The sequence below is a fragment of the Callorhinus ursinus genome, unplaced genomic scaffold (assembly GCF_003265705.2).
Source record: "Callorhinus ursinus isolate GAN/ISIS: 27379988/994484 unplaced genomic scaffold, GSC_fseal_2.0 scaffold129, whole genome shotgun sequence".
NCBI lineage: Eukaryota > Metazoa > Chordata > Mammalia > Carnivora > Otariidae > Callorhinus > Callorhinus ursinus.
Genome location: NW_027397191.1, coordinates 130,873 through 150,035, shown reverse-complemented (window position 1 = coordinate 150,035; position 19,163 = coordinate 130,873). Strand labels below are relative to the sequence as shown.

At 41.7% G+C, this 19,163-nt stretch overlaps 5 non-coding genes across 5 annotated transcripts; 2 read left to right on the top strand and 3 right to left on the bottom strand.

The window, feature by feature from the left end:
- Nucleotides 1-1,721: 1,721 nt before the first annotated feature.
- TRNAV-AAC (transfer RNA valine (anticodon AAC)) lies at nucleotides 1,722-1,794 on the bottom strand. The gene has a single exon. It is a non-coding gene; the product is annotated as a tRNA-Val (tRNA).
- Nucleotides 1,795-3,153: 1,359 nt separating this feature from the next.
- On the top strand, nucleotides 3,154-3,227 carry TRNAI-AAU (transfer RNA isoleucine (anticodon AAU)). The gene has a single exon. It is a non-coding gene; the product is annotated as a tRNA-Ile (tRNA).
- Nucleotides 3,228-4,987: 1,760 nt separating this feature from the next.
- TRNAV-AAC (transfer RNA valine (anticodon AAC)) lies at nucleotides 4,988-5,060 on the bottom strand. Its single transcript has one exon. It is a non-coding gene; the product is annotated as a tRNA-Val (tRNA).
- A 3,180-nt stretch (nucleotides 5,061-8,240) lies between these two features.
- On the bottom strand, nucleotides 8,241-8,314 carry TRNAT-AGU (transfer RNA threonine (anticodon AGU)). The gene has a single exon. It is a non-coding gene; the product is annotated as a tRNA-Thr (tRNA).
- A 5,964-nt stretch (nucleotides 8,315-14,278) lies between these two features.
- On the top strand, nucleotides 14,279-14,351 carry TRNAV-UAC (transfer RNA valine (anticodon UAC)). Its single transcript has one exon. It is a non-coding gene; the product is annotated as a tRNA-Val (tRNA).
- Nucleotides 14,352-19,163: the final 4,812 nt, after the last annotated feature.

Below are 19,163 nucleotides of genomic sequence, written 5' to 3'. Positions count from 1 at the left end.
TCTTCTTCTTCTTCTTCTTCTTCTTCTTCTTTTTTAACATATAATGTGTTATTTGCTTCAGAGGTACAGATCTGTGATTCAACAGTCTTGCACACCTCACAGTGCTCACCATAGCACATACCCTCCCCAATGTCTATCACCCAGCCACCCCATTCTTTGGTCTCCTCCAGAGAGGTGCTGTGTTAAGGATTCCACATTGATCTCTCTGACCAATCAGCCAAACCATTAGTCACTGTACATGAGCTCATCTCTGATACCTGATATCTGAATAAAATGGGTGCCCAGGTCCACCAGCCAAAGGTCTGCCCATTGGGAGGATTGCCCCCCACACACACACACTGCTATCTTCCAGAAATATTCCAGGATGGTGTACAGTGCATTTAGCAGTGTGCCCTGCTGGTAGCCTGGTAGAACTGTGTTAGTGAGATTCACTGGAGAACTTACTTAAGACTTGCAACGGAGGCACTTTATTTGTAGGCTTGAAACCCAAAGGGCCAGTTTTAGGTCTAAGAGGCAGAACAATAAACAAAGAGCCTGAAGATGTTTCCTAATGTTTAAAATCGATTCATATTCTTACTAAGTCCAGCTCATGCACCAGCAAAACAAACTTTCTTGTTGAGTTGAACGTGAGCCAAACACCCCTCAAAGCTGCTTTGAACCCACAGGAATGAATCAGCCAGTTGAAAAGAAAGACCATTCCTATTCTTGGTTCATTGTTCACATTCTTGAGTAAAATGAGACTAACACACACAACCAAGTCACTATTAAACCTTCCCCCATCTCCTTCCTCACTTCCAAAAATGCAGCAAATGGCCCCACTTATTTAGAACGCGTGGGCTCCCTCCTCCCAGCGGGAATGGTCCTGGGCGCTGCCAAAGCCCCATGACCTCCGCCCAGCCGCGGGCTGAGTCCAAGGAAATGTCCAACCAGCAAGGGTATCTGCACGTCCAGGTTCTTTGGGAGGACTCCAGTGCACATACATGCAGGGAAACACCCTAACTCCGTCCTAAATGCGCCGGGAGAGTCCTGGACCTAAGTGGAACACGCGTCGATCCCACTGAAGCTGAGTGAGTGAACTTCGGGGGGTTGGAAGGATTGAGGGTCCCAGGAGCCTTGGCCTGGAGGCGCGGGTATGGCCAGGGCTGCGTGCCACCCCAACCCGCCACGAAATCGCGCGGGCGGTGGAAATCCCCCCTCCTCCCCGCAAGGCCGTGGTTGGAGCAGCCTGAGGACCGAGTCCCTGAGATCTGCTTGGGGACCAGACGACGGCAGCGTGGCGGTTGGTGTCGCCATGTGAGATGGGTTCGGCAGTGGGCTGGGCCCCACTGAGATCTCCCTGCAGATTCCTGTCCCACGATACTCCTACACTTCTCTCTCTCGTCCCCCAAATGACCCTATATCTGAAAATATTGGTCTGGCAATAAATAAATTGCCTGAGACTGGTGAGGTCCACCACAGTGTCTGTGGACGCTCGGTTTCCAAAGGAGATCTTCACTGGGGGTGGGGGGAGGACAGACTTGGGAAGGAGCGGAGACACACCCCCAGGAAGGGGACCTCCTGCGAGTTATATCCAGCTGATGTGCTGGAGGTACCAGGTGAGGGGTCCCCACTCCGAGGACCATAAATGGTGCGATTCCAAACATGTCCACTGCAGGGCTCTGGAGAAACTTCAAAAAAAAAAAAAAAAAGAAAAGAAAATGCCCCTTAAGACAGGGCCCGTCTGTTTCCGCCCGGTTTCGAACCGGGGACCTTTCGCGTGTTAGGCGAACGTGATAACCGCTACACCACGGAAACCTGGCTCCGCATCCCTCTTCTCTTCCCTGACGGAGAATAGACTTCCCCTGGCTGTCCCAGGTCTGGTCACCCTGAACTGATCTTTCTTCCAAGAAATTTCAAGCTTACGGCGCTTTTCTAGGTATTCACATCAATAATATTGGAGTCAATGACCCACACCAAGTAAACTCTCCCTGGGGAAGAAGCCCTTACCGACTGCAAGACAGAAATTTTTGGCAGCCTCGGCGTATGGGAGATTTCAGAAAAACTCCTCGATGTGGCCCCATTTGGGTTTACCCGACTAGAAGGTTCTGTGGTCTCTGTCTTTTGGGTGCCAGAGAATGATCCCAGGAAAATAACCGGGAGCCGCTGAACTGAACTCCGGAGCGTGCCCATTCTGGGCGGGGCAGGGCTCGACCCGTAGACGTTGAGGACTGAGGGGGGATGTGCCCACCTGTGTGCCCGGCAGAGTGAGGACCGAAATGGGGAGGAGACTGTCCGCCTGTCCCTCGCTGGACTCGGCGCCGATGAGTGGAGCCCAGTGCGTCTAAGAGATGTCACATGGCCTGCCCGAGATGCCGTGCAGAGGCTCAGTTTCCCCTCTCTGCAATGTCCCATATTGTTTTTATAACACCAGGAGGGCCGCGGTCATAAACCGAAAGGCCCACAGGGGCTCCCCAGTGACCTTTCCAATGGGGACTGGAACCACCTTTCCAAACCTCAGCAGGGCCGAGAGCTCCAAGGAAGACCCCCCTCCCATACCTGTGCGCGTGCAATGGTATCTCAGTGTGATTTTACTTTGCATTTTCCTAAGGGCGAGCGATGGCTTTCTCATGTGGATGGGCCATTGTCCCCGCACTCCTTGTTGAAGAGATTATCCTTTCCCTCACTGATGCCCTGGCACTCGTGTTGAAAACCAATTGGCCACATGTGGGCGGGGTGACTTCTCGACTCTTAGTTATGTTCCGTGGATTCGTAAGGCTGTCCTTTTTGACACGGCTTCAGCCTTGGTTACTGCATCATCGGAGAAGGTTTTCAAATCAAGAAGCGTAATTCCTCCCACTTTGGTCCTCTTTTGTTCAAAATTGTGTTTCCTTTCCTGGGTCTTTTGCATTTCCATATGGATTTTAAGATTAGCTTTTCAGTCTGGGGGAAAAAGGCTTTGCTAAGATTCTGATTAGATCGCAGGATTTGAGAAAGACGAAATTTCCCCGTGAGTGAGGTCCATTTGTGCTTGAAGATGGATTTTTTCTTTCCATTTTTCTATTCCCGATATATTGGATGGACTGAGAAAAGTAGAAAAACGTCTAGTTTTCCACGAAGAACTATTGCAGGAAATAGAGCTTTTAAAATTTGGAGCAAAATACCCGGCAGCCCGTTGGCCGGTTAGCTCAGCTGGTTAGAGCGTGGTGCTAATAACGCCAAGGTCGCGGGTTCGAGCCCCGTACTGGCCATCTTGCGTTTTCCCTCAGTGCTCTCTACAGAGATTTAGTTATACTTTCCTAAGGCTGGCACTTTAAATTCCTTCTAAACGATTGATGCTGTCAGGGTACCCTATTGGATTTGATCTAACTTAAAAAAATAAAAAAAAGATCTCTGGTGTTCCTTCATTATTTAACTGGGGAACCTATTTTGTCCAGACCCAACTTCAGCCTTTACAAACATTTTCAGCCTGGAAGCAGACTTTCCAACTTCTAAAATTTCTAAGATTTTATTCATACTTACTTGCTAGAAAGCATTTCATTTCCCCCATTTTCATTGTCAGTTACATCTAGAATTTGTGAGAGCACTAAGGGATATTGTAGAAACATGCGCACATTTCTGGTTGTCCTCACATTGGCGGGTTCTCCTGGCATTTAGTAACTGAGGTCAGGCGTGCTGAGCATCCTAAAATACACTGGGTAGTCCACACACGTCCTCAGCTGCACTGGACTTCCAAACGTCCTTCTGGACCTTCTTGTAAGTAACAATGTTTTACTTAGCTGAGCCTAAACCTGAACTCTCTTTGCATATAAATGCAAACATTTTACATGGCTTCAATGTCTACCAAATTCCAAAACTGAGGATCGGTTGACTTTTGTTTGACCCGCTGAGCGGTGCCTGTTTTCGAAAATGGTGTCATTGAGAGTCGTGGCATCTGGTTTGGGGCCAACAATGAAACACACCTCTGTCAGGACTCTGAGTCTGGATCTGGGTACAGCGAGGGCATGGGTCAGGGCCAGGCACAAAGCAGGCGTTCCACAGACCTTTACTGAATGAACGAATCCTCCCTAACAGAGAATGCTGCCAATGCTTTTATTCTGCCATTCTGGTAACTGAAAAGGGATACCCCCTGGAGTTTAATTATTTACATGTCTCTGATGAGTAGGTCAAGTATCTTGACATTTATATAAAAGACATTTTTATTTCCTCTTCTGTGAACTGTGTGTTGATATTCATTTTATAGGGTTATTAGATTGGAAATACCTGAGCCGAGGTTGACACATTTTTCATCAGAAGATTGAGTTAAGAGAGGAGACACTAAAGAAGAAGAAGAAGAAGAAGAAGAAGAAGAAGAAGAAGAAGAAGAAGAAGAAGAAGAAGGAGAAGAAGAAGAAGATAGTAGGAAGGGAAAACTGATGAAGGGGGGGAAATCGGAGGGGGAGACGAACCATGAGAGACGATGGACTCTGAGAAACAAACTGAGGGTTCTAGAGGGGAGGGCGGTGGGGGGATGGGTTAGCCTGGTGATGGGTATTAAAGAGGGCACGTTCTGCGTGGAGCACTGGGTGTTATGCACAAACAGTGAATCATGGAACTCTACATCAAAAACTAATGATGTAATGTATGGTGACTAACATAACATAATAAAATAAAATTTAAAAAAAAGAGGAGACACTAGCCACAGGCTGCAAGAAGATATTCCTACAGGTATGTTGTAAAAGGTCTTGATTCCAGACGACATAAGGTGTAATACGTAAGAAGAAAGGACCTATTTTAAAGTTAAAATAGGATTTCTAGGACGCTCCTATTCTCAGAGGGCCTCTGTTGAGGGCAGGGCTCCAAGGGGCCAGGTCGACCCGGCAGGTGAGGATGCAAGTCTCAGCACAGCTGGACTCCGGGTAACTTGGGAAACCCGTGTTTTCAGGTGGGGGCCCCTGGGGAGGGTGCGCAAAGGCTTAGGCACTTATAAAATGGCATTTCACCCAAAGTGACAAAATTCTAGGGGAAGGGTTGTTTCCGCCCGGTCTCGAACCGGGGACCTTTCGCGTGTTAGGCGAACGTGATAACCGCTACACTACGGAAACCCTCGGGCCGGGAGGCGTCTCAAAATTGCAGGCATTGATACGCCCATTTCCTGGGTGCCCCAAACCCAGTAATTTTGAATGATTTTTCTTTTAGTATATTTTCACTCACGATGAATTTATTTCTCCTTACACTTTTGGTTTGTTAAAACGGCAATATGGAAACTCCGTAACTCACCGCCGAAGGTACCTCGAAACCAGAGTCCAAATCCCTTCCCAGACTGCGGGCAGGGTCACCTCGGGCTCTCAGGGCGTGTGGTGTCTCCTGACCTTGAGAAGCGGGAAGCGCCGCAGCGCGCTGGAGACGTCCCACGCTCCCGCCAGGGCCAAGCCGGTCTGGGGGGCCTCCGCCGGGCGGGGGCGGGGGGGATGTGCCCAACTTACTGTGGGGGGGGTGACAAAGGGGTGACACGATGCCCCCGTTTCCCCCCCCCCCCCACGGCTCTGCAACAGCAGGGCTCAGGGACCGGTGTCAATGTGATCAACAGATGCTGTGCTTGCCTAGTTTCTAATTTTTCTCTTCATTTGAACTGACGTTCCTCACGCTTTTTCCCCTTCCCAGCGCTTCCCTGAGGGATCGAGATGGTGCTCACTGCGGAACGACCTTTCCTTTCCTCAAACCCGTTGTGAGAGATCCGTGTCCGCACCTCTGACAAACGGCAACTTGGAAAACCCCCTCCTCACCAGGAACGGGTCTGGTCGCAGCGTTGCAGCAACAGAAGACAGGCGGTATTTCTTAGATGGCAAGATCTCCAGTCTTATTTCTTTCTTCTGACATCAAGTCGACAGCATAAATGATAGTTCATTTTTCAATAAGCTGAGTAGGCGTTTATTTTAAAAGAATTAATGAGGAGCCCACAATGTGCCCAGTGCTGACCTAGGCTCTGGAGGTACCAGATGTCCGGAAAAATTGGACGGGCCTGGGGTACCAAAGGGCACATGTGCTGATTATTGTAATATGATTGCACAAAATAGGTTAATTATTTTTAAGTTGCCAAATGAAACCACAGAGATAAAGGCTCATGCATTTTCACAGAAGCATAGAAACGGGGCAATTTTCCAACTCCTAGTGATTAGAAAAGGCTTTCAAAAGAAGTGATATTTGATATCACTGAGATGAGATTTGATAGAGGAAAAGAAATACATTGGTGGAGGAGAGGAGGAGAGAATGATGCTCCGGCATCAGGAGCAGTATGGTACGTCAGGGGTCAGAGGAGATGTCCTGGGACCTAGAAATAATGAGGATCCATTCACTTTAGTCAGTAGAGAAAGAGGATTTCAGTTAAAGACAAGACACTTCAGTGAAGACATACCGGTGAATTTCCAGATCTTATTTGGGATCAATTTGTAGAGAACAAACACTCTCCAGTTATTTTATTTAAGCACTCACCTCTCCCAGCAGTGTTTCGTATCACTGTTTATCACCTTTATTTCTTACAGTAGCCAGCATTCCACTCCGAGAGATCTATAAAATAAATCTTCTGACACACAACATTCCTCCCAAATGGCTCACGAAAGGAGAAATCAGCCTGTTACACCACTATGGGAAGAAGCAAGAAACTCATTGAAATGAAACCCATTGTTTGAGAAAGGCTGTGCACCATGAGTGGGACGGAGAGCATGATTAATAAAAGCATTTCTTAGAACATTGAAGAAATAGAGCACATAAGAAAATCTCAAGTCTCGGGGTTTATTTTGTTTTTATTTTTTCCAGGTTTACTATTTTTTAGAGTTATGTAACTAATAAATGCACCAAGAGTTTTCAGGTTTATACTTTTATTTCCACTTGCCTCCAGCATTTTTTGAAGGAATGTTGTGTGCTTTGCCATTAATTCTTCTTTCTTATCCTCTTCTCTGCCTTCCAAAATTTCTGGTATATCCTAGAGTCCCTTACCGCATGAAAAGGAGAGAACAGTTATAACACTACTTGATTTACACTAATTTATATTTGAATTTTTACCTTGTCCTTTTCTTTCATTTCTTTTGAATTGGATTTGACAAAAGGCAAATGAGTAAGCACAACCCCAGGCTCACCAATGGGTGTGGAAAGTGGCTATAAACGTATAAAAGAATAGAACTCAAAACCACAACCATTGAGGTGCTGGGAAAACCGGACAGCCACGTGCACCAGAATGAAACTAGACCATATTTACACCATCCACAAAAAAGAACTAAAAATGGATTAAAGACTTGAATGTAACACCTCAAGCCATAAAATTCCTGGGAGAAAATATAGGCAGTAAGTTCCTTGCCATCAGTTTTAGCAATGTGTTCCCGGATCCGACCCCAAATGCAAGGGAAACAAAAGCAAAAGTAAACAAATGAGGCTACATCAAACCACAAAGCTTTTGCACAGCAAAGGAAACCATCCATCAAAATGAAAAGACAACCTACTGAATGGAAGAAGACATTTTGGTGGTGATCACTGTGCACTGCATACAGATGTGCACTTGGAAGGTATATAATATTACATGCCAGTTTTACCTCAAAAAAAAAAAAAAAGCCACAACCATTGAAACGATCACTAAGTCACTAGTCTTTCTACACAGAATAGGGTCCATGTACCAGCAGAATAACTATCAATTACCAGGGAGCTTGTACAAAGGCTGAATTTCAGGCCCCATCAGAGATGTAATGGATTAAATCTTTCATTTTAATGGATCACCAGGTAACTCATGTGCTCACTAAATTTTGAGAACCATGGTGCACTATTCAGTGGGCCAAAAAGCTATTTGGTGCAAACTTGGGGCTGGGGGAGGGGGAAATAGCTATTCAAGGAGCCATTCAAGAAAAATAAATGTGGACAGTGTTCTAGTTGGTAAAGATTCTAGGAGGCAAAAATAATTAAGACAGTCACAGAGATCACATAAAACCGAAGTGGTGAGTGCCTGACATTTGATTTCAAATGGTAGAAGAAGACCAAGAAGCAAACCTCACTTATGCTAGGCAATTCCAGTGCCCAAAGCATAACAGTAGAACAAGCTCTCTGAGTTTTTCAGTTCTCAGCATAGATATTTTGGTTTTTCTATCACTGTACTATTGGGAGAGATTTTGTTGTTGTTATTTTTTTTTCAAATAAGATTCTTCATCTAATGCTGTCCCTCCCACTTCTGGGGCTTTAGGGATGTAAATTCAAATTATCTCCAATTCTCGGACTACTAAATTACAAAAGCTCACAGTGGAAGGCCCCACTGGGAGTCGAACCCAGGATCTCCTGTTTACTAGACAGGCGCTTTGACCAGCTAAGCCACGGAGCCCACACCAGAATGTGGCTCGCTTGCATATAATTTGAGGGTGACTTCACTGTTCCATCTGACTTGCTGTGGTTCCCAAGAATTTTTGACCACCAGAAGTGCATCCAGACTAATTCTCAGGATTATTATCGTTTTTTTTTTTAATTCTCAGGACTTTGATCAAGTTTTCTTACTTTCTCCTGAAAGGTGCCCAGCAGTTATACACTGTGCAGGGAAGAGAGACTGCCTCAGCCCCCGGAACCCTTGCAACAGGCAGCCAGACCATTGTCCTTCCAGGAGCGTTTACAGCTCCACACGGAAGATGGATTCAGCTTCAAATCTGCAATAGGGAGACAATGGTGCTTCTCAGCTACGTGGGCTCAAGCGATGCGGATTGCCCTGAGACTTCCCTGAAATGACATGTAAATCACTTGGCAAAATGCAGTTTTCTTCTTTTTGTCCCGAAGCGGTTGCTTTTTAATCCCACGTGAAACTGACCATCTTCTGTATTTTCGGAGACTGGTAATTTGCTGTAGCAAAGGAGATGCATTAAAAATACACAGCGCTTCTAAAATTCCACACCTGAAACTAATGTTACATTGTCTGTTAACTACCTGAAATTTAAATACAAACTTGGAAAAAAGTTGTTTAAAAAAGAAATTATATATAAATATCAACACACATTAAAACTTCACTGGTATATTAGCATCCTTACATTTTTCCCACCAAGCAATATTGGATAGATGTCTTCTTACTCTCACCTTTTTCCTGATATTGATATTAAAACTAATAATTATCCCTTTCTTTCTGAAAAACAAGTACTAAAAATGATCTGGAAAAGGCACACATTCTCATTCCAAGAGACTGGAACTGGACAAACCCTTTAGATGATCTCGTCTATCCTTGAGACAAACGTTGGAGGAGTGTATTGTAACAAACACCAATTGAACACACATATCTATAATAAAATTCCACAAACTTCTATAAAAAATACACAGTGCTTTGTCGGGAGCAGCCTCGCTGGGCTGTCGCTGCTTGCTGCCCCCCACACCCCCTTGCCCCTGCCCCCTCCACCCTCTCCGTTTCCCCTTCCACACACCCCCACCCTGACCCCCAAGCCAGTGTAGCTGAAGAGGCACAAGATCAGTAAGGGCGACATCCAGTCCTGGTCCTGCAAAGATGAAGCTAAGCTGAAAAATTTGCAGCCCTTCCTGGGGGAGAAAAGTGCAAATAAAACAGAAAAGAGTGACCCCAGGGAAGCAGAGCAAAGTGATTGACCGAGAAACCAAGGGTTGAGACTGAAAATCAGGAGCGTCCAGAGTCAGATGAAGCAGGAGGGGGCCAAGACAAATCTGAGGATCCCCGACCCACATGGAGTCTCAGCACTGTTCCCTGTTATCCTGATGCTTGAAGAGTGCAATCAACCACTTGCAAATGTAAATAACAGCCTATAAATACAGATATAATAATCAGGAAATTCCACCACCCCCCCCCCCCCGCCTCATATGTAGAGAAATGTAAATGCTTTTGACACCGGTGGAATCAAGTGCTCGTTGTCTTCCTGTACAACCAGGAACTAGTGGATCTGGGGGTTAAGAGAGGCTTTGTCTTGCGTGTGAACCGTGCACTGCGCCGTTCACTGGGGTCGGCATCAGGAGAGATGAGGGTTCAGCCAATTCTTCTCCAGGTTATTCCTTGGACCACGTAAGATCATTTAGGAAGACACGTATTTTTTAAAAAGGACAAGAGCAAGCCAGCCAGTAGTTGAATCTGGAAAGCTTGGGTTGATTTTTAGATGACATACCCACTGTGTCACTGAACCTCATCCAGGAAATACCTTCAAAACGCCTTTTTCATTAGAAACCTTCAGTTGAGTCCAGGAAGAAGTGACTGGCTTTGAGATGGAGACAGACACGAGATGCTCAAATGTATGATTCCAAGACTCAGACCAATTCGCTTTAGGCTGTTTCCAAAATCCACATTCATTTATTTCTTTCGTAACAAAAACAATCTGTGTTACCCTTTAGAACATTTTTACGTGTGATAGGACGGGTGTAGTTCCCTGAAGGTCTTTTTGCTTGTCTATATACTTTTGTGTTTGTCTACTTCTGAGCCTGTGAAATATCATTCTGCAGTTGGTTGATCTCTGTACTTCCACCTAAATTCCGTTTCTCATATCCTTGAGAATGTGGATGAATCCTTAATTCAGACCTACGGTTTTTAATTCCTAATGGTAACTCTCAAGTAGAGTTATTTATTTTGTTGGTATTCTATTAATTTAAACAGATCAAATACTGCAAACAGATAGCATCTATGTTATTCCAACTATCGTTCAAGAAATTAAACAAGAAATAGAGCTAGCACGCAAAAAATTGTAGCAGAGGAGAGAGAAATAGCATATTTTTCAGTGGACTACGACGTGTGGGAGAAAACATGTTTTTTAATATGGTAAATTAAATAACAATTCAATATCATGGTGTTCTATCCTTTGTGTTTATCTTTAAAACTCTACTGCAAACAGAGAGGCCCAGAAATTACATTAGTATCCTTCCCTCAGTGCATTCCTGCATATAATGGACACCAAAGACATTCAAATATTTATAGCTGGTGAATAACATCAAAAATTTTTAGATGCACAGAAAAAATAAATAAGAACCCTCAATAGAAACCTTCAACATTCCAGCCTACACTGAAAGTAGTCATATTTAATGTTTTTTTCGGAAGTTTCTTGAACTATAGATCTCACTTGTACAGAACTGCCTTGACTGATTGAAATTAACTACTCGAGTTTTATAATGAATGATAATCGCAAGTAGAGAAACTGCTTCTAATAAAAATACACAAAAGAAAGAATGCCTAATACATAAAGGGAAAATGCAGTTGCTTAAGAGATCCTGATGTTATTACATACAAAAAGCAAATAAATTGAAAAGAGAGGTTAAGCAGTTGATAAATCATGTTCATTCTTGAGTATTATCGCAGTAGCTCAATGGAAAAAGATTGGCAGGAGGTGTGAGTATAAGTGTATTTTAACTATTTGAAATTCAGTGATGTTTTACAAACATTCCATCCTCCTTTTCAATTTGTTCTTCCTTTCTACATAAATTGGAGTATTGAAATAAGGCACTGTGTTTTCTTCTGTTGTACATTTTTACAAACTATGCTATCCTTCTGAGGATGTGGGAACTCTCTTTATGAGATTATGGGTCTTCTTGGTCTGGGCCTCTGTTGAGCCTCCACGGGCAACCCTGTTCTTCCAAAATTCATCTTTCTCACTACAGCATCTGAAGTTCAAGTGGCCTCCACTTTGGAAGTTGTACTTCTACCACATTGATTAAAGCCTCCGCAGTCTTTCCTAGACTTTCATTCTAAAAGGCCAATTTTCCCCTTCCAGTGAAAAGTGCCCTGCCGACTCTCGCCTCTCCACAATTTAACTTTATTTCTGTAATATGGATGTCTTGAAACAAAGCACGTTTTGGAACATGACATGTGCTGAACTACCTGTAAGGACTCCCTCACGTCTTTGGCTACTGTTACGGTAAAAAAAAGCATGACCTTACAAAAAAGAAAAATGCTTGCCACTACTTATTTTAAAACAGTGTGGCAGATAAAGGCATGAAAAAGGAAAAAAAGAAACAAGGTAAGAATTTTAACTTATTTCACTTAGCATAATACCCTCTAGGTCCATCCATGTTGCAAATGGTAATATTTCATTCATTTTTTATGACCGAGTAATATTCTAGTGTGTGTGTGCGTGCGTGCACGTGTAGTATCTTCTTTATCAATTCATCTATCAAAGGACACAGGTTGCTTCCATATCTTGGCTATTGTAAATAATGCTGCGATAAACTTAGGTGTGCATATATCTTCTCAAATTAGTGCATTCATTTCATTTGGGTAAGTATGTAGCAGTGGAATTACTGGATCATAGGGTAATTCTATTTTTTAATTTTTTGAGGAACCACCATACTGTTTCCCACAGTGGCTGCACTGATTTAAATTCCCACCAACAGTGTATGAGGGTTCTCTTTTCTCCATATTCTCACCAACACTTGTTGTTGCTTATCTTTTTGACACGAGCCATTTTCACCGGTGTGAGGTGATATCTCACTGTGGTTTTGATTTGCATTTCCAGGATGACTGGTGATGTTGGGCATCTATCTCTTCCTGTGTCTGTTGGCCATCTATATGTCTTCTTTGGAGAAATGTCTACTCAGGTTATATATAGGATTTTCTACACAGAAAATCATGTTATTTGTGAACAGAGAGAGCTTTATTTCTTCCATTTCAATCTGCACATTTTGTTTTATTGTAGTAGCTAAGATCTCTAAGTCTTTCCTTGACCAGGAAAAGTGAGAAAGAGGACTTTTTGCTTTGATTTAAATCTTAGAAGGAAGCATTCAGTCTTTCACCATTAAGTATGACGTTGGTTGTAACTTTTTCTTTCCTTTTTTTTTGTAGATATCCTTTATTTGATTAAAGAACCAAAGCTCCCTTCTATTCCTAGTTTGCTGTGAATTTTTATCATGAATGGATGTGGAATTTTACTAAATGCTTTTTCTGCCTCTATTGATACGATCATATTGTTTTTTGTATTTAGTTAGCTTATTAATATGTTGAATTAAAAAAATATGGTGAATTGCCCTGATTGATTTTTGAATGTTAAAACAAACCGGGATAAACTTCATGTAGTAATAATGTATTATCCTTTTTATATATTTCTGAGTTTGATTTGCCAATATTTATTTAGGGATTTTTTGTGCCTATATTTAAGAGAGATGTTGGTCTATAGTGTTCTTTTAACGGCTTTGTCTCATTTTGGTATGCATATTTTAATATATATCCTAGAGGTAAATAAGTCCGTTTCTATCTGGGACCATTGGAGAGTTAACCAAATATACTGGTTCAACACTAAGTGGAAATTTCCCACAGACAGACAGTGTTTCTATCACTCAGTGGCTCATGGCTGAACGGGTGTGGACACGTGATGTGTAATGGATATGCCTTCATCTCAGACTGGATGTTCTCAAATTCTGTCTCCTCCTGTGTCGATCCGCTGTTACTGCATAAGAAATCACCCCAAATATCACCAACATAAAACATAGTTATTTATTCCCAAGAGCCTACTGGTTGGCTCTGGGTCACTTGATGTAGGTTGGACTCAACTGGATAAATCTGATCTCAGCTGGGCTTGCTGAAACATCTGAGGATCATTTGATAAAGACTCAGACTGGGGTAGAGGGAGAGTGGATTCTGTTCCACGTGAGTCTCATCCTCCTCATGGAGCTAGCAGACTGGCTAAGGCATGTTCTTCTGCCTATGGGAGCACAAAGAAACAAGCCCAACAGCACAAACATTTGGTTATGTCAAAGCGGCTAACTTTCTATAGTTAAGGCAAGGCATATAAACAACCTCAAGACTCTTTCAAGAGGTCTGCAAGTTCTAAACTAATTTCATAGTAATACTAGATATTGATGATGGGCTTGATAGTGATCTTAATAAATGCGTTTGTTGATCTTGTGAATTGAAATGTGCAGTAGTTTCAGGACAAGGGGCAAAGGAGGAGTTAATGTAGACTGCTGCTAAATTCAAGGATAGTATCCATGAAATATAAATGCACTTTTTAGTACCACAATGTCATCTCAAGAAGGGATTCTTTTTTTTTTAACTATGTATGTACTGTGTATCCCAGAGCCTTGAAAAGCATCTGGAGTATAGTAAGCTCTCAATAAATATGGGTAGAAAAACAACAAATGTTGACCAGACTAAGACTGTTCCAGGAGAATGGAAATGGAGAAGTCATAGTACTCATTAAGACTTTCAAGGTTGTGTATGTGAGATGCAGATAGTTCATTTGTTTCACACATCCTCCCTGGGCCAAGTTCACAGGAGTTAATTCTTAGTCATAATAACAATTGTTACCTAATTTTGGTCTTCTTTTCTCACCTTGATTCTAGTAAGAGCTCTTAGGAGACTAGGTTGTCTTCAGGTTCCATGGTGTAGTGGTTAGCACATCTGCCTTACACGCAGAAGATCCTGGGTTCGATTCCCAGTGGAACCACAAGGTTACCTTTGGCTTCTGCTCAAAAGAAATTTGGGGAGTTTTCCTTTTCCCTCCAGATACTGAGATAACCTAGGGCCCAGTGGGTTGCGTCCTCAGTTTCCCCTTCTGGACACTCACTTGACTGGGCACGCGGTGTGGGGCCACGCTGGCTTTCACTATCAGAGGATTTCTCTGCTTTTCTTGATGGCCAGGGAGAAAACAAGTTACAAGCAAGGCCTGATCAACAACAAATATGGATACTTTAAAATAGTACACAGCCAGGGCCTGATTGAAAAGATTATTTTAATTCTGTGGTAGTTACAATATTAAGGACTTATAATTGCAGAAACAGCATCTACTTTGGCAATTTTAAGCAGTAGAGGTGGAGAAATGTAGTTAAAGGAAACCCCACGTGTTTGATCTCAGAAGCTGGAAGACTCCAGTTTTCATGTAATTAGACATGTGCGGTTTCCCACAGAACCAGATTTTAAGGAGGGTAGATCAGACATTCTTTTGTGGTTTTGTAAGGAAACACGAACATTCACATGCTTGTGGACAGAAAGTTGCTACAGTACCGATGTGAGAAAATTTGACACTATTAAATAAAATGGAAAGCACACTTTTTTTTTTTAAAGCACTATGTAATTTTTAAATGTCTCATAATTTGGGTAGTGATTTAAAACCTGAGGGTAGTAATAATCGCTCAGATCTGAATTTCCCAACATATTAAAACACACGCACACAACAATAAAACCATACCTTCTCCCAGACTAGAAGAGAGAACACTACAAACTTCAGGTTACTTGTCGGGAGAACTAGAAACATCCAATCCAAGCAGACCTATCTTTCGGGAGCTCCCAAAGGCAAGTCTCTGCAGAGATTGAAAGAAGGTCCAGAAATCCATCTAGAAGTAAGAAAATGGCAACTGAGATCTTAAGAATCAGGTAAAATTCCCCTCCTCTCAAATAGAAATTCCACTCTGAGTGAGAAAACATGAAAAGGGCTCCTGGTAGATCAAAGCACCGTTTACAGGGAAGGAATGTGAACGTTAGCCAGAAATAAGGCAGTAGCCACACAAAGGAAGGACCTATGAGTGAAAAGAAAACAGGAGGGAGAAGCTCCCTTTGGAGATTGGTTGGTAAAGGAAAAACAAAGAAGGGGATTCAAAATCCTGCAAGACCAAAGGAGACAAAACTCCGAAGACACAGCAACTTCTCCCCTTGGGCCCCTACTCCCTCTCCCAAAGACATCTATTAAAGTTACTGTATTTTTATGTAGGGATAGAAGAGGTTGGTCTTGAACAAGGAATTGTGTAAATTATCCTAAATCTCTTCACACAATATCTGAATAAACTTTATACAAATCAAGTATAAGAAAACACAAAATCAAAATATTTTAGCTGTTGAAAATTCTTCCCAAAATGAAAAAGCAGAAGAAAAATTTAACACAGCTCCCGTTTGAATGAGACATTTTCCTTGTTTTTTGCATTTCAAAAGCAATTTTAATGAAAATATATGAAAACAAATGTACAAATTTGTATCATGACATTACTGAGTATTAATAACTATAATTTTATACTGAAGAAAATAATCCTTTAAAAATAACACAAAGTTTATTTTCTGAAAATCAAAAACGACTTGTGCATAAAAAAATAATATTATAAAAAACTATATTCTAAAAGTATAACCTAGTTTAAAAGTATAGTATTCACCTAGTTAACCTAGTTTCAAAGTGTAGTGTTTCTCAGGAACAAACTCATTTGGATTATACTATTTTCATGTATATATCATTTCCCAATAATGTGAAGTGGCTATAAGTATTATTCATATAATAAGTATTGAGTAAAGAGCCATTTTAACTTAAGCCATTATTTTCATATAAGAAATATTCATGACATACAATAATTTCCTTTTTTTAACACTTAAAGAAAATTTTACATTATCACTTTAAGATTTCATAGAATCTCATTTACTGAAGGAAAAGATAAGGTGCACCAATAAACTAAAGTGAACATAAATAACATTATATACTTGTTAAATATATGTTGCATTTAGTAATTAAGAAAATCTCACTTTGTGATCCTTTTATTTATTTCACCTTTTTCCTCTTTTTCTTTGATTTTTATTTTTTTAATTTAAATTCAGTTAGTTAACATATAGTGTATTATTAGTTTCAGAGGTAGAGGTCTGTGATTCATCAGTCTTATATGATACCCAGTGCTCATTACGTCACATTCCCTCCTTAATGCCCATCCCCCATCCCCCCACCCCCCTCCCCTCCAGCAACTCTCAGTTTGTTTCCTATGGTTAAGAGTCTCTTATGGTTTCTCTCCCTCTCTGATTCCATCTTATTTTATTTTCCCCTCCCTTCCCTATGATCTTCTGTTTTGTTTCTTAAGTTACACATGTAAGTGAAATCATATGATAACTGGCTTTCTCTGACTGACTTATTTCACTTAGCATAATACCCTCTAGGTCCATCCATGTTGTTGCAAGAGACATTTTCAAACAAACATTTTTGGATTAAAAAAAAAATCACAGATTAGAAATTCAAAAAATTAAAACAAATGGACAAAAATGGGAAGACATGAAATGAAAGTTGGTTGAATGTAGAAAAAAATGCAAGAAAAAAAGAAAAATCACATCAGAAATGAAGACTACATTACAAGGCGCCCAAGGGAGAATAAATTTACAACACAAATGTTTGGTAATGGGAATTGAAGAAAGAGAACCCGCTGAGAAAATGAAAAGGAGAGAAAGAAAGAAGTAAAATGGGTCAGATAAAGATGATTTAAATAAAAAGCAGGCAAAGAAATGCCAATATATGAGTAATTGGAGTTTCTGAGAGAAAGAAAAATGGTCAATAAAATATAAATAATAATTAAATCTATAATCCCAGAAGTTTCTATAAATAGAAGAAGCCTAGCATCAGACTTCTGAAGAGCAATATAAAAAAAATTAGATTAGCATGAAAAAAATAGAAATAGAAGAGTGAAGCAAGAATTCTATATCTAGCCAAGCTGAGACCTTCAAGAATCAAGACTATAGAAGAGAGTTTTAAATATGCCCATAGGGGACTCTTCTTGCAGAGTATACGATAGGATGGGTTCATTTAGTTAAGAAATAAAGAAACTTCATTGGGTGAACATTTAATATATTTAATTGTAGATCTTCGACTAAAATAAATGCAAGGGCAGAGGTGGGAGCATAATTTTAAATGTTTCTATTCTGGCACAAAATAAATAATGCATGTAAAAATAGGAAAAGGAGGGAAAGGAAAGAGGAAACAAAATAAATGTACAGACCACCACATAGACAGTGAGCAAGAGTGAATGGCCAACAACAACAACAACAATAAAACTGGGGAAAAAACAAGTTAGATAAGGTAAATAAATGGGGAAACAGGAGGATTAAGGTAACTGCTAGGACAAAAATTCAAACCATGCTAGATGTCACAAGAAACTTTTTAAATGAGAAAAGAAATACCAAAAAAGAAATACAAGAAATACACATTATAATGATAAAATATGACAGAGTTAAGAACAAATGTATCAATCATATCATTAGATATTAATGGGCTTAAGTCATATGTTAAAATGTTTTCAAATTGGCTCGCAGAGCAAAATGTAACAATATACTGTTAAGATGTACATCTAAAGCAGAATTGTTCAGAGAGAAGAAAATAAAGAAATGGGCTACACCACATCAAAAACTAATGGAGTACTGTATGGTGACTAACACAACATCATAATAAAAAAATACGTTCATTTAAAAAAAAAGAAAAGAAATGGGTGAAGATACACCAGGAGGAAACCATAAAAAAGCAGGGTTCATGATCTTGACGTGATAATTTTTGAATTCAAGGCCCCCCCCAATTAAACATGACAAAAGAGATCAGTTTTGAAGGTTAAAGGCTATGAATCCAATAAAGTCAGAACACTTACATATATAGTTGCGTACTAAAGAATGTACTAACTACATTTATAAAATAAAAATTACGGAAGATACAAGAAATAGCTTTAAAAGCAGGAATCATAAAGACTTTAAAAGGGCACCTTCAGCACAAGATAGGCGAAGTGAACCTAAAATAAGAAAGGATATAAAGAACCAGGGCAGCATAGTCAAGAAGGTAGACTTTTTGGAACCTCGTATAGAGACTATGCATTTTTCCCCGGGGAACACTGACAAACATGGTGACGCGGCATGTCCCAAAGGGGGCGTCAATGCAGAGGAGGGCCATTAAGCAGAACAGTTACAGCCCCCACTCCGGTCCTACCCCGGGCCGCTTTACAGGATCAGCCGGGCCCTTGAGGGGTCTTCTGCCACGTGGAAGCTCTGCTTAACTGTGCGCTAACACGAAGCAGACACTGGGCTCTGCCCCCAGTTCCTGGCACAGGGCTCCTGAAGCCCTTGTCACTTCCCGGGGGACGGGAGTGTCTTTTGTTCCAATGAGGCGACTCCGGGTGGGCTCCTGGCGGTGGGGGTGGGAGGGGTCATGGGAAAGACCAAGCCATGCCCGGAAGCTGGGAATTCTCCGTCCCACCCTCCATTCGCTTGAGAAGGGCGAAGGGCTAGAAATGGAATTAATGATCGTGCCGACCTGATCGCGAAGCATTTATAAGATCCCCAAGGTGGGGGTTCAGAGCGCTTCCAGGCTGGTGAAGGGGCGGAGGTGTGGGAGCGGCGCCCCAGGGCGGGGCGTGGAGACCCCGTGCCTTTCCCACACACCCGATCCCGCCCGCCCTTTACATCTGGGTGTTCATCTGCCTCCTTTATCACATCCTTTAATAAACTGGTTCGCTTGAGTTCTGTGAGCTGCTCTAGCAAATTA